General features: G+C 36.9%; 1 protein-coding gene across 1 annotated transcript in view; it reads right to left on the reverse strand.

Annotated features, from left to right (window-relative positions):
- Positions 1 to 4,767: 4,767 nt before the first annotated feature.
- LOC117323563 (ephrin type-A receptor 3-like) overlaps positions 4,768 to 16,861 on the reverse strand; it is a 116,938-nt gene continuing 104,844 nt past the window's right edge. The window contains exon 24 of the mRNA XM_033878852.1: positions 4,768 to 5,765. The gene's annotated coding sequence lies outside the window, so the exon portion shown is untranslated. The remainder of the gene's footprint in view (positions 5,766 to 16,861) is intronic.

Here is a 16,861-nt window from a genome sequence, read left to right on the forward strand (position 1 = left end):
ATCATTTGTACTTAAGATTTGCTATGTAACGGTCTATCATAAAAACATCACTATTAAATATTCATCATTTTGTGCTAACGTATATTAGGGGTTTATAAAACAATCGCATCCATGTGAAATTTTGCATTAAAACAACAGATAATGGCTGTTATTTCATTCAATATATTGTAAAAAAGGCCTTTGATTACGGCAATAACGTGACATAATTTCCGTATTTGATAATCTAGTGTTACCTTCCTTCCTTTGATATGACAAGACACAACGCTAGGCTGTACTTCCAACCATTTTCTCGGTAGCTCATCCGTTCTCGTAATATTTTAGCATTGACTTATCCTCGAATGTTGAACCCTTGGTATATCAAATGATTTTTGTTCTTGTATGTTGACGCCTTGATGTATTTTATCCTTGTACATGTATGTTGACGTCTTAGAATATTTTATCCTTGAATGTTGACGTCTTGGTATATTTTATCCTTGAATATTGACGCCTTGGTATACTAAATAATTCTTATCATTGAATGTTGACGCCTTTGTATAGTTTGTCCTTGAATGTTGACGCCTTTGTACATTTTATCCTTGTATGTTGACGCCTTTGCATATTTTGTCCTTGTATGTTGATGCCTTTGCATATTTTATCCTTGTGTGTTGACGCCTTTGTATATTTTATCCTTGTGTGTTGACGCCATGGTATATTTTATCCTTGTATGTTGACGTATTTGTATATTTTATCCTTGAATTTTGATGCCTTTGTATATTTTACCCTTGTATATTGACGTCATGGTGTATTTAGTTTTTCTCTGTTTATTACGTGTTATATTTCTGGGTTAACGCTTTGGTGTATTTTGTCATTATGTTATATGCCTAATGCGCATCCTTGAATCAAGAATGCCTACGGAAAGAGAGGAAGACAAAAATGTTTCGTATGTGGAACAGTTAAACAGGTGAATCAATGTATTTATTACCTGTACTCTAAACAATGATACAAAGTATGTGGAAAACAATACAAAATCATGTTTACGCCTCTTCGTCATGATAGTGCAAAATGAGTTTCCCTGAAGCAGGTCATAAACGACGAGACTGAAATAACTGTCAGCTATATCCTGTACTAGATTTGATGGTATTGACATTCATTGGATTACCCTCAGTCCCCACGTAAACATGCGATGTGTTGTTTTATGGAGATAGGTGATGGACACTGACCACAACATCAGGGACCCGACACCACCCTCCAAAGTGTAGGCGGATACATCCTTATTGTTACTGACCGAGGGTCAACAGGGCTTGTTGTATAAACAGTTATCGTTGTCCGACGGTCACCAACGCATATATGAATTATCAGATGTGCCATAGATCGAGAATCGTCACGTCTTGCTGACCATATAAGTCTTCCTAACAGTCTAAAGTGGAAATGTAAATGTACCTATGTCCTTTTCTGACCAAGGATCAACCCTTGAGAACACGTATACGAGTCTAACCTGCCTTTTTCAGTCACATACAGCCTAAGTGGCATCAGATCTGCGCTCGGTCACTGGTCATATCATGGACTTACGAAAAGTCGCTGACGCATATCAATGAAGGAAGAAACAAACCCGAGTTAAGACTGTCGCCCATTGATGTAAACGGATGGTATCAAACTCATAGTAATACTACAAGCTTTAAATAGGTACAGTACTGTATATCACATGGTCACGTGACCATAAGTCAATGTATTTGGTGCTGCTATAGAAAATACAATAAGGGTCCATTTTCATTACTGAATTATCGCTTCCTGTTCATATTAATTGTTATTGTTTACAATATCATATATTATTTCACACAGTGGGATAAACACGAAAAACATTTTCTACAAGTAATTTACTGGTATTAGTTAGAATACGTTTCGCCATTTTTGCAAAACAAATACACTTTGTGTTAGTCATATCTGAGTGAGGCAAGATGAAATTTCCACTTGAGTATTACATATAATTCAAAGGGAATATTGAATACAATTCCAACAACAAAGGTCTTTGGAATTTCCTACTAAGTATGCACAGGTGGATTGAATGGTAAATAATTTCATGTCAAGTGTATAGTAAATGTACTGTTAACCATATGGTTTAAATCAATTAAGGATCGCAATATTCTTTGGGAACCTACGTGTGATTATAAATACCTTTTGATGAACATTTACTGCCATAGGAAAGACTTTCACCTTTACTTATCAAAAGCAAAACTATTTTCTTTCAAACTTTCAGCAGCTCTGGTAACGTCAATAAATGCATATTGGGTCTAGATAATATTGCAAATACATAATAGACTCAGCCTTTCTGTTCAATAGTCGAATTGATAGTTTTGTTGGAAATAATACTTTAAATTACATATATGATATTTTTGCTCATGTCTATCAGTTCGAGTGACTAAATATGTTGTAAAATCCCAATTTAATAACTCGAAGTTAAAAAGGATTCGAACAAGCAGTGGCCAGTATAGCAATCCATTAATACGACATGTAATACAGTTGTTTGATTCGGGTTCAACATCCTTACAACAGTCATGTTGAACGCAAGGGTGAAAAAGAAGTAAAATTCCCTTTAAACAGGGTCGCCTTCTTTAAGTCGCCTCTTAAGATCGCAATTCGGTCACCACTTGTCGTCGCCCATTACGACCGCCGTTAGGGCCCCAGTTTTAGTCGCCTATTACGACGCCGTTCGGGCTCCATTTTTAGACGCCTATGACGACCGCTTTTCAGGCCCCAATTTTAGTCGCATCATAAGTTCGCCATTCAATACGATATATGAGACTTTATTCGTAGGTTTCTAATCCCCATTAACAACAAACATCGGAAAGAAACCGCCCTGTTGGCCCCGCAAGTGGTAGTGGGAGATTGGGGCATACGTAGTCACCTCTTACAATACAGCAGGCATACTATCTCCTGCATGGGTTACATGTATAAACTTACTATTGTCAGTAAACAAACGTTCTGCCAGCACAACAGGCATGTATGAGAGGTAAATGCATACATCAATTTCAATCTTCTTAGTCATTAGTTCTACTGATGTGATAATTCCTTCATCAAAATCCAACGTCCAATGTAATGTAACGAATTCACATTTCAACTTAAAAACATTAGGAAAGCATTAGGCGTTATAGAATAACAATGCTAGTTTTGTGGCATAAATTGTGTTCGAGTTATCATCTTCTCAACAGTTCCAAGGATAGGGAGGGAGAAGACAAGGACAAGGCGGAGAAAATGTATCCATTTCCGATGCATTGTCTAGTGGAAACCAATTACATAAATACAAAGAAATGACAGTTCATAATGTGCATGGATAATATGACAAACCCTCTTCTTGTTTATTAGCATCTATAGCAGTGATGTATTGGACCTGGAGTCGAGAACGACGGAGTGCCATTACTGCATACACTCTCGTCATCATAGAAACTAACAAGGATCTGCAACACCCTTCGTAACTCTTCCTGGACAAGACAGGAAGCTGATCATGACATATTTCACCACAAAAATAAAAACAAACTGTGAGTCACAAGTTGCAATGATGAAGAAACCGTATGTATATTTGTTGTACTCGCCTGATTTACTGTACTTTTTACGGTATATGTGGGTATGTTTTGTACTTTTCTCGACCACGATATGGATTCCTTTGCCATAAAATATCTGTTCAGGTGTTGTTGTATACATGATTTAATGATAAGCCAAGGCCCCCATTCCCCCATCTTGGCCTCTTCCTGTGCCCTATGATTGATTTATTATGAATTTTACGGTATACAAGTTACTGTACTTTTAACGGTAAATAGTTTTTGTGTTTTCTCAAACATTTGTTTTATCTTATTTTGAAATACTTCTGTTCATACGTTGCCGTATATTTAACTCTTAAGCCAAAGCTTCTCTTCCTCACATTGACAATATTGTTTACATCACCACCGAACCATATGACAACTCTGACGAGACTAATTTAACTGTCATTAACTTCCCTTTCCACTGCAATAACATACCGGTCACAATTATTAGGAAGTATACAAGTCACGGATTCACTTTTCTAGACCCTGTTTCAATTATCAGGATTTTTTTGATGTATGCGTCCTGTTGTCAAAGACGCTATATGACATTTCCTACCGCAGATGTGTCAAGCTTTACCATTTATCAACATGTGATTTTTAATTATATGACTTGTTTACTTTGTTTCAAATACATGATGATCTACCTACTCAGTCGGAGATCAGGAGCTTGTTTAGAAATGTCACAGTTGTAGTGCAAATAGTGATACAATTGTTCACATGTAGTTGATATAACAGATTATCTACCTGTACGTATACGCATATAATTTGGTTACTCATTTAATTTCATTGTCCCCTTAATTTACAATGTAGATAATGTCATACTAACGTACAGTACTTGATTTTCATTGTTTATTGACCGGTTGATAGATCTATTTTCTACATTTTCTAGCAATACTTGTGTTGAAATTTTCACGTGTGTTCATTTATTTAACCTATTTTTTATCTAGAATTATTCGCAATCTACTGTCTATCACCAAATTCATATTCAGATTGTTTTAAGTGTGCTTGTCTTATGTTAATCCTTACAATCACATGATTTCGCAATCCCAAAATAAAATTGATGTTCCCCTGAAAATTTGCATTATTGAGGAGTGTCATTTGACCTTATATAAATTTGCCATTTTAAACATTTTCAAATTCTTTAAACGTCTTCAAATAAATCATTTTTTTAGATTATCTGCAGCATTCTTGCTTCGAAATATAAAACCGAAAATGAGTTGTATGCCATTTTATTTCAGTGCGAGTCAAACGTCAAATCATGATCTTGTTCAGAATGTCAGCGATTACAAATAAGTGTTAAGAGCGTTCTCATCCCAAGACATGAGAGTGTCCATGCTGGAACTACAAACAGAAACATCGTTATCACACAAGCTTTGTTGGTCAATTCCATGCAGTAGTCTAGATTTCCAACTGAAATTACCACAGTTACCTACGCCAGATTCGTGTGAACATTCAGCCGAACCAGTATTTTTTAATTTGTTGCAAAAGTGGAATTCTTCATTGAGGGATGAAAGACACGACTTGCACATTTGACAATTATTTGTCAACTGATCAGTTACTTGCTGTTTATCAAACGAGACCAACTCGCATTGGATGTCCTGGAAGGAACTCGCTGTACCGAAGTCCTGCAAGAAGACCTCATCTTCAATACCAATCGACTCCTTGTGACTCCCCCTAGAGGACAGTGTTCTCGGACTAGCGTTCGGTGATGAACCGGAGTAACTACTGGTATCAAAACCAGAGTCCCGATGTTCCCTACACTGATCGGGGTGTTGTATTGGAGACAATGACGAACACAAATCGGAATAACAATGCTCAAGGTAACGTGGCTTGCGCTCTATTTGAACTTCATGAACAATTAATGCATGGTTTTTTGCATTCTCATCGTCTGAGCTATCGCTGTCATTTCCTTCTTGAGCAACGTGTGATGTTTCGATTGTAACAAGATTTGAGTTATGTTGAGATTGTAACTCGTTGACGTCCTGTGCGTCATGTGTATGTCCATCGATATTGTCAATCTGTGCGTACCTTACTGACGATTCATCTTTGTTACAGGTAACAGTATAGTAGTACTGGCAACTATCAATGTCCATACTCAGGTAGTCTACTCCACACACGTTTTCAAGCATAGCATCTAACGTCGATTTTAAGTCTGTAAAGCTCGGTCTCGCTTTCGGAAGCTCATTCCAGCAATTCAACATGACGTCGTATCTGTAAAATATGACAATAATGATCTATTAGTGATTTTTCAGCGGAACCCAGATATGTATACTTGTTTAGCGCTACTTATATAACTTGTTAAAGTATCTTTGTTAGCAAATTAAAAATACACCAAAGAATACATCAGCATCAATACATTTTTATTATTATCAAAATCAAATTTCAGAATAAGGACCGGAGATGTACAAAACCGAATCGAGAAATAACAATTGGGCCGAAAAGTCACCAAATCAAAAGACAAGATAGCAAAAAGGACCAATGAGATACGCATATAAAAAAGTAAATGAAGTTAGACAAGCCAAAACTGAACTGATGAAACACTCTGCTTGTTTCCTTCAATAATATCTGAAATGTATATCACACTACATCTGAATCGTACTCTCCATTTTTACTTTCGCAGTATTCCGCTGTCATTATTTCCTCAAAGCCATAAAAAAGCAAACGAAAGATTGGAATAAGTAATGGTAATACACAAGGATCCCGGCAACCACAGACTGACATTACACTAACTAGGTGCCTTCCGTCTCGTTAACCTTGCGACTCCACTTGGACTAGTATCAATGGCGAGGTGGAACCACAGGAGAACCACAGATCACTTATCCAAAACCGCAAGCCGTCCGACCAGTCAAGAGAAACAGGAACGGCCATATGTTACATACGGATGAGACGACATATCCAGCTGGGTATGCTATGTCTGTCTCGTCCATAACAAACTACACCTACACTCATGTCTCCCAGCAGTGTCTGGTCCTTCTCATAACATTAACAAACAAATGGTGTCATCAAAAATCTCCTTTACTTCCAGGTCACATTAAAACAAATATTACTATCACAAACACTCGACTCCTCTTCTTCTTTGTTGTCTATGTTCCAGGTCACATTAAAACAAATATTACTATCACAAACACTCGACTCTTCTTCTTCTTTGTTGTCTATGTTCCAGATCACATTAAAACAAATATTACTATCACAAACACTCGACTTTTCTTCTTCTTTGTTGTTGTCTATGTGTCATCAAAACAAATATCACTCACAAACGACTTGTCACTCCTGCTTTTTTATTTCGTCATAGAAAACCAGAAGTGGTGGTGTAGCTATCATAAAACACTTAGTATAGAGGGAGAAACAAACAAAATACCAGGAAAACTCTCAATAATAGGACATTCAACTTATCTCTAGGCTATATATAATTCTATATATAATTGCTATAAGCTGTTAGATACAAACTGGGAACAAAGACACGTATACCAAATTGTAGATTTCACTCCAAATTGATAAAATGAGGGGAATATCAACAAAATAAATAAGATTTTTTTAGAATCTTTTTAAAATGTATTAGGATTCTAAGACCTCGGCCTAGTTATTCAAAAGTTCATTTGGTCTAATCACTTCTCCTTTACTGCAAAAGCTCTCTGTGTGTACTCCTTAAAATATACAGACAAGAAGAGACTGACGAGTGTTATATTTTCATTACCTTTTGTCAAGTTAGTTTTACAAGAAATGATTTTATCAGGATTTTGAAATTGATGTTAAACTGTGATTAACCTAGTCACCTGAACAACTGGGCCAAAACATATGCTAATTAAACTCGTATCATAGTAATTATTTCGTAACGGACTTAGAAGACTAGTGTTTGATGCGATTTGTTTTCTACATTTTATTCACATGAAGGTTTGCCCTGTGTCAACTTTGTCTATCGCATTCCTTAGCTAACCCAAGTGCCAAATTCATAGCCCATCATTATTGACTCCATCAATGCCTTTCCTGTCAGCAAGGTTTGAAAAATCGGTAAATGAAGATTTCAAATTTTCATTTCGTATCATGGAAAATAAATATGTTTTGCTCAACGTAAATTGATAACATCATAAAAATATAAATCTGAAGTTTGTTTAGGAAGTGACAATGAGGCTATGAAAGTGGTTCAGCGATGGTGTTGATATCTCACAACGCAGCCCATTACATCATAAAGCAAGCTTTTCAAATATTACATATGAAATGGCTACAAAATTTGAATTTAAATGCACTAAACACTAACCATGAAGTTAAATACTGGCGCAATGTTCCATCATACGATCATGTAGTAGATAATAGCATAGCAAACAAATATGCACATTCCAAAGAAGTATGCATTTTTCAAAAAAAGAAAAGAAAAAAAAGAATGATAATAAGTTTGTACGTAGAATTAGAAATAGAAATAATTCATATGTTGTTGGCTTTAAGGTATTTATGAATCGGTACAGAATTTTAGCGATTGTGCTTGATGTTTACAGCGTATTGTCCGGTGGACCTTTGGCAATGCATTATAGACAAAATGTGATGAATTGGTGTTACGGAGGTAAATTAAAATACCTGCTGAAATGGTGAGTAATTAAATTTGTATTGAAACGATCTACATTGAGTAGAGTATGGTTTCTAAATTACTTGGTATTTAAAGTTTATTAAACCGTACGACCAAGGTTGTTGTATTCAATGTATTTGGCATTCTCTTTTTTATCATCACATAATCAAAGCATTAGAAGAAACGTGTCGTGTTGTCTTCATTCTTTATCATCAATGTTCCGTAATGACTGGCAACACGAAACTAGTCTTGCATTAATTAGACTTAGTTAACAATGGGACTATCGATAGATTCAGATTACATCGCTGGTACAGAAGCTTAATAACAAACACAATGTATTTCCTCTTTTTTCTTTGTATATTTTCATATTATTTTTTAACATAAAACTATTCAATTTACTTAGAAGATATCATCATACATCGTAACTGAATTTCCTTTTATAAATAACAACAACACGTCCTCTAAGCAGGAGGTGGTTAGAAAATAAAAAGGCTCATTACTGAATGGAGTGAAAACCGTGTCTATTGGTATGAAAACGAAAGACAGAAATTCGTGGGTCATTCCAGTAATAATGACAGACAAAAGAAAACTTTGGGAGACTTAACATGTATGGAAATGTCAGTAGGTTTTTGTTTTCATGTTGGCTTTCTGTGAAGTACATTAAGTTTGTATGACAACAAAGGGAATAAATGTATATTCAAAGGATATTATATAATTTCTTTTTTCATCGGAAATGGAAGAAAAATCAAAAACTGACTTCGTCATATAGCTTAAATCAGCCTTAATAAAATTTCACATACAAAATGACGGTTTCATTTTAAACTCAAAGACAAGCGTTGATCTAAAATAAGTGGGAAAATACTCTTGACATGTTCTGTGAATATTTGAGCGCATGCCTCCTTTCCCTCTGGAATCTCGATTCCATTGTTGCTATTAGTTAGATACCTGATAAATAACACATTCGAGTTGCATATTTCCACGTCCATGTGTCAGCACATTACTAAACTGATAAACAAACACTGCATTGAAACAAGACTGTTTTTACATCTGATTTAAATAAAGCTGACAAAAACGCAATGATACTATTTTAGAATATAGAAATGGTTTCAAATTTGTACACCTGTTATTGTTAATTTTACATGCGATATTGGCATGATTTCAACATGTATGTAAATATGCTCTGACAGGAAAGACAAGGAATGCTGCACATACTGCTCGCAAACATGAAACCACGCTTGGCCTCCAGTGGGAGCCTCAAACCGGACCTATGATCACATACTCACAAAGAAATAGGTGGAATTTCAGGGGAATTACGATGATGTCTGGTGTTTCAACCTGTCTTTGAACTGTGCTCTTAGGTGGGGGGCACGAGCCTTGGAACATGATAACTAGTATACCACCTTGCAATGAGCTTCCAAAGATGCTACACAAACATCTGCGTTACAGCTACCACAGGAAAAATGTCCGCTATGTCAATCTACAAGTTGATAGTTTTTTTCTCCCTAATAAACAGTAAGTAATTTCATCATCATCTTCAGGTATTTCACAAATGTTCTTTATGGCATCGACAATTTTCCCTGTGTAAATGTATATTGCATATCCTACTAGCATAAACCACCGGTTGTTGTTCGTTACGACAGTATCATTAACTTAACTGGCACATGCTTCTCTCTACCCACCCATACTTTGTTATTAATCTAATACAAGAACTAGTGGGTGTATCTCAAAGTGATTTCGTTTAACAAAATGTCCCGGTATATATGTGTAGTACGGTAAGTCTTCCCATTTAACCTTTGTTTCAGAACTCTTGATTTGTTTAACTTCTCTCAACGATGTCTACATAAACTACTGGTACCAAACATCGCTGACCAATCCTAGAATCACAAAACAGATATGTATAGTGCAGTTTTAGCATGTTTAACCAAAGTTGAACTCGATATTACATGCATTTTCGACATTTCAAGGGTTTCTGGTAACTTCAAATTCACAAGCCAATTGTGTTCAATACGATAAGGAGTATATCGTCCTAAACACACGTGTGTGAAAAGAAAAGTATCGTATTGAACACTCGGCTAGCGAAGTTGTGGTTACGTGCACAAAGTAGAACAAACCAACGACACTTTATTTTCAGTTAGAAAGTGCTAGAAATGATACAGGTGAGTCTTGTTATCATACATAGTACCTGTGATATTCTCTATCTTAATTATACAACAAATATAGATCAATCAAAAATACGTATGTGATATGTAGCGACACGTATTTCAAAGTAGATTCCAGAGTAAGGTATAGTATTATAAATCATCCCAAGTTCCAATTCAATTATATTATCATTGTAATAAATAGTAAATTACCGTCCATACAGTTAGTCAAAATGATTACATCTTTAAATAAATCTTACATAAAACCTTATTTTTTTCATACAATGTGTACATTGAAATTTCCAGACCTTAGAACTAGAATAGATGAGATAAATTGCTTTACTACTTTAGAAAGAACATGCAGAGCTAGGGTATATTTAGTGTAACGATGTCTGACTAATGGTGGTGTCCGGTATCATATCATATAATGACAGCTCTATATCATTAACTTCAATGTCGTCAATCTCTCGTTTCTGTGTCGTACACTAATCACTTCAATAAGGAATTGTTTCTTCCATTTAAAAAAATAAGTCTTAATGTAGCTTCTTTGATTGATTGTATCTCACAGCTTTGTGCATGTAAATTGTACCAGTAAATCAAACAGACATGTCCATTTATTCGAAAAAAAACCCGTTGCACTTGTCAGAACAGCAGTGGTCTTAAATCATTAATATTACACTAATTAATTACGGAATGTGTTCATTATATTAGTGAGCACATGTCATAACTAACTTATTAATAAATTTCTCATTCAAAACAAACTTACAAATCATAATTAGTGAGCAAACACCTGCTTCACTCTAAGGAGAGCATATATCCCAATAGCTACGGAAACCAAACAGCTTAATGAAAAGAGTTGGTAGTACCAAGACTGTCACAAAAGATGAAATGGCCAATTTACCTTTGATAAATTTCTGACATTGAATAGTATTTGACAGGTGTTTTTACTTTTATCCATACAAACTAAGGGAGATACACGTGTGTGCCACCCTTACCTGTCATTAAGGGACCAACGGATGTGTCTCATTCTTACCTGTCATTAGGGGGACTAACAGATGTACATTACCCTTACCTGCCATTAGGGGACAGAAAGATATGTACCACCAAATATATCGTAAGACGGACAGACACTGAGTACCATACTTACCTGTCATTAAAGTAACAGACAGGTGTGTACCAACCTTACCTGTCATGAAAAGAATATACAGGTGTGTACCGCTCTTACCTGTCATTAAAGAGACAGACAAGCGTGTATCACCCTTATCTGTCATTAGGGCCACAGACAGGTGTGGACCATCCTTACCTGTCAATAGAGGACAGACAGGTGTACCAACCTTTCCTGTCATTTGGGGGACAGACAGATGTGTACTACCCTTATCTGTCGTTAAAGGATTAGACAGGTGTGTATCACTTTTACCTGTCATTAATGGGACAGAAAAGCGTGTATCACTCTTACCTGTCATTAACGGGACAGAAAAGCGTGTATCACTCTTACCTGTCATTAATGAGAAAGACAAGCGTGTACAACCCTTATCTGTCATTAAAGGAACAGACAGGTGTGTGTCACTCTTACCTGTCATTAATAAGACAGACAATCGTGTATCACTCTTACCTGTCTTTAATGAGACAAATAAACGTGTATCATCGCTACCTGTCAAAAGGTGCCAGACAGGTATGTACCACCCTTATCTGTCATAAGAGAAAGACAGGTATGTACCATCCTTACCTGTCATAAGAAGACAAAGATGTTTACCACATTTACCTGTCATTAAGGGACAGATAGGTAGGCACCAGTTTGTCTCTGGGAGAACGAATATGTTTGCACCATTCTTGACTGCCCATTAGAGGAAATACGAGTGTACTATACTGTACCATACCTGTCATTAAAGGACAGACAGGTGTACCATCCTTACGTGTACTATACTGTACCATACCTGTCATTAAAGGACAGACAGGTGTACCATCCCTACCTGTCATTAGGGCCACAGCCAGGTGTGTACCATCCTTACCTGTCATTAGGGCCACAGACAGGTGTGTATCAACTTTACCTGTCATTAGGGCCACATACAGGTGTGTACCACCCTTATCTGTCATTAGGGCCACAGACAGGTGTGTACCACCCTTACCTGTCATTAGGGCCACAGACAGGTGTGTATCAACCTTACCTGTCATTAGGGCCACATACAGGTGTGTACCATCCTTATCTGTCATTAGGGCCACAGACAGGTGTGTACCACTCTTATCTGTCATTAGGGCCACAGACAGGTGTGTACCACCCTTACCTGTCATTAGGGCCACAGACAGGTGTGTATCAACCTTACCTGTCATTAGGGCCACATACAGGTGTGTACCATCCTTATCTGTCATTAGGGCCACAGACAGGTGTGTACCACTCTTATCTGTCATTAGGGCCACAGACAGGTGTGTATCATCCTTACCTGTCATTAGGGTCACAGACAGGTGTGTACCACCCTTGTCTGTCATTAGGGTCACAAACAGGTGTGTACCACCCTTGTCTGTCATTAGGGCCACAGATAGAGGTGCACCACCGAAACTTGTCATTAGGGCCACAGACAGGTGTATACAACCATTGCCTGCCATTAAGGCCACAGACAGGTGTGCACCATCCCTACCTGTCATTAGATTCACAGAGAGGTGTGTACAACCCAAACTCGTCAATAGGGCTACAGACAGATGTGTACCATCCTTACCTGTCATAAGGGCCACAGAAAGGTGTGTACCACCTAAACTTGTAGTTAGGCCCACAGACAGGTGTGTACCACTCATACCTGTCATTAGGGCCACAGACAGGTGTGCACCATCCTTACCTGTCATTAGGGCCACAGACAGGTGTGTACAACCCTTACCTGCTATTAGGGACATAGAGAGGTGCCTTACCTGTTATAAGCGTCATAGAGAGGTGTGTGCCATCCTTATCTGTCATTAGGGCCATAGACAGGTTTGCACCATATCCCTACCTGTCATTAGAGTCATGGAGAGGTGTGTACCACCCAAACCTGTCATTAGGGCCACAGACAGATGTGTACCATCCTAACCTTTCATAAGGGCCACAGACAGATGTGTACCATCCTTACCTGTCATAAGGGCCACAGACAGGTGTGTATCATCCTTACCTGTCATTAGGGCCACAGACAGGTGTGTACCACCCAAACCTGTCATTAGGGCCACAGACAGATGTGTACCATCCTTACCTGTCATAAGGGCCACAGACAGGTGTGTACCACCCAAACCTGTCATCAGGGCCACAGACAGGAGTGTATCATCCTTGCCTGTATTTTTGGGGATGCCAAGACAGGTGTGACTGACCCTTACCTGTCATTTCGGGCAGATACAGGTGTACCTCCATTACCTGTCCATTTGCGGACAGACAGATGTGTACAATCCTTACCTGTATTTTTGGGGACAGACATACAGGTATGTATGACCCTTACCTGTCATTGATTTGGGGCATTGACATGTGTACCACCATTATCATTCCATTTGAGGACAGACATGGGTGTACCATCCTCAGTGTTATTTGGTTACATGGAGAAGTGTGCATTCTTTACCAGTTGTAAGTCTATTGAGATGTGTGTACTATCTTAACTTGTCAGGAGGAAAGGCAGACATGCCACTGTCACCTGTACTTTGGTTAGGATTTTCCGTCAATAATAGGACCCAGACTGAGAATGGTTACTGGGTAATCAGGTTGAGGATCACAGGGAAAATGTCATCCCTGTTGGTCAATTATCACCTTACCATTTCACGGTCACACTGTTAAGGGCATATCTAGTACTTCAAGAGGACTCAGGTAAATCCTTTTTGACATTGGACACTGAGGCGTTGCTGGTTCAGGCAAGATGGCTATCTGTCAAATGATTGTGAGGAAGGTGAAATGGTGGACAGATAAGCATCTCCACTGGAGGCTAAGTCTAATTTATCACTATACGGCCAAAGCATGCTCTGTGGGTGGTGAGAATGGTTTATGAACCTGGAGGTAACCAATGGCATGCCACTAACTAGCCAATAGAAAACCAGGTAGCATTCTCTAACAATGGCTGCAATTGTTGATGAAGAAAAGGCCCAATTGGTTTATACAACTAACATTATTGGTCTTTTTTTTTTTTATTTACTTTTTTTTTTTCAATAAAATTAAAATTAGATAATGACAAATTATGTTCAACATCATCCTCTGGCCCAGTTTTCTATATGATTGATATAAGACTTAAAACAAAAAACTGTCAATTCAGTTATATCAATGTTTATCTTAAATTGTTTCTTTATTCAATTTAGTCCTGAAGAAGTGTTGAAATTCTTATACTTTTTAGTGGATACAACAATTCACAATTTTATCTTTAATGCTGTAATACAGGATATTTTGGAGAAATTTGCACTTGATTTTTGCACTTGATCAATAAGGGTGATTTGACATGGTAAGTTTGAATTGAAGTCTGGCAGATAATTACAGAGGAAGTAAAATCGCAAAGTTAAAGCTATTACCTTGTATTACAGTTTGATTTGAAGAAACTAATAAAGTAAATACACCATGTTCAATATATATCATCAAATCTTTGCCATTGATAGTGACCAATTAGAATGTGAATACTGTAACCATTTTATAGCCCCTGGGATCTGAATGTGGACATAGTGTGTTATTCTATAACAAGAAATGCACCCTATCTTATCAAAAGAAAAAAAATGTAACCAATCAACCTCAGAGCATTACCTGAAGTGAAAACAGTCTGCATTTGTCTCTTTCCCTTTCATTATAAAAATGATATGGGAAAACCAGATTGATATACATCAATTTGTAGGCTCAAAAGGAGTGGTCTTCTTACACAAACAGCACAGATAACAACAGCTATTGATGGTACCTTGTTATAAACAATTGTGCTCAGTAAATTATCCGCCTGATAAGTTACCTTTGTAACAACCACAAACTTAGTCCCACTTTCCCTCAGTCATCAGACAAGGCAGCTCAATGACGAGATGACTATCACAAAACCAATAATTGGCAACCTGCAACTTCTTGACAGCCAGATACGTAGTACTCTGTCAGCTATTTGAATGTTTCATTAGTCATCCGCCCATATGATTGGTGAAACTATTTAGCCTCGATTATAACATGGAAATACTCATTACTTTGCAGCAAAAGTTGTCGTGACACAAATTTGCTACCGATGACAAACCCTGTGCTGGTTGGAAGTCTTTAATCTTGGAGCGACATACTTGAGGAAAACTTGTAATTATATGAACCAGACAAGGTGCGAATGTAAAGCATGTGTGATGTGTTCGTCCCTGACTAAACGCGTCCAATTTGGCCGTGATCAAAGTCCCCTATTATAGTCCCAATGATGACAGGAAGGTAGGCAAAGCTTATCCAGTACAAAAAGAGCTGTCAAACTGGCACAATTTTGTAATATTTCATGATCAAAAACATTACATTGTCTGTTCCAGCTTATTAAAATTATGTCAAATATATTTTTCATTGTTTAATTAACTGTACATATATCTTGCACATTTATTAAAAGATATTAATAGATGTATTTTGTCTAAGGAAAAAGAAAACGCCCATCAAATCCCAAGAGAAATCTGAAATTCCTAACTGACATCTCAATCAGTTATTGTTGTCAAAGAACGACTGCGAAAAGATCACAAATTCGGTTCGTTTTGTTGACTTGAGTTCAAATACATATATTGACACAACTTGTAAATCATTGAAATAGATATGACATTCACAAAATTAAAAAGGCTCCATCTTAATCCTGACTGAAGCTTTTTTTTCAACTGGATGAGTTATCGCTTTCACATCCATGTATTATATTATATATTTTCTGATCAATAGTATAAGGAAATGCACTAAAATCAAACAGAATCGCGACATTTTGTCTCGTTAAAGACATGCAATGTTGAATTACCTGCCACATGCTGTTTCAAAAAATAATTTAGTACAATACTTTAAATTGTCCCCAAGACTGGTGCAATAATTTTCTTTTTGACAGGATGTACTTGATTAAGCTGTAAATTGAAATTTCACTTAGCTAAGTCCTTGTAGAATACAATAATAGCGATACAAGCCAACCAAGGAAACCATCATAAGTCTATCTTACTGGAGACCTCAACAAACAAAACATAAAAGCAATATAAAAATTTGTCTTTTAAGTCAAGCACACATCTTCCCCCTACATCACAAAGATTTGTTGTACTTTACATATCATGGAATCGAAAATTTAAATGTCATCTTCAAAGTAATAAAATTATAAAACAAAAGAATAAGTGAAACAATTGAGTATTTTTTTCAAAACTTGCTCTTTTTTTTCATTCTTCAGGTTGAATATTTGAAGAAATTGGAGATTCTGCAGTCACCTTGGTATTGGGGGTGTCCCATCCCTCATTTAAGTTTGAGAGAATTTTGTTCAAGCACTACTGAAACATCATTGTCAAGAGGCTGTTGATTAGCAAAAACATTATGCATTTTATATGTGAATGGGGACCAAAAAGGGATTAATTTCACTTTGTTCAATTTTTTCCAGAAATCTTTTTAAAAAGATCATCAACAGTTGAAGCACTGATTAGTGTTGTTCTCAAAACACTAAACCATGGTTTTTAAA

The sequence above is a fragment of the Pecten maximus genome, chromosome 3 (genome assembly GCF_902652985.1).
Source record: "Pecten maximus chromosome 3, xPecMax1.1, whole genome shotgun sequence".
Lineage (NCBI taxonomy): Eukaryota > Metazoa > Mollusca > Bivalvia > Pectinida > Pectinidae > Pecten > Pecten maximus.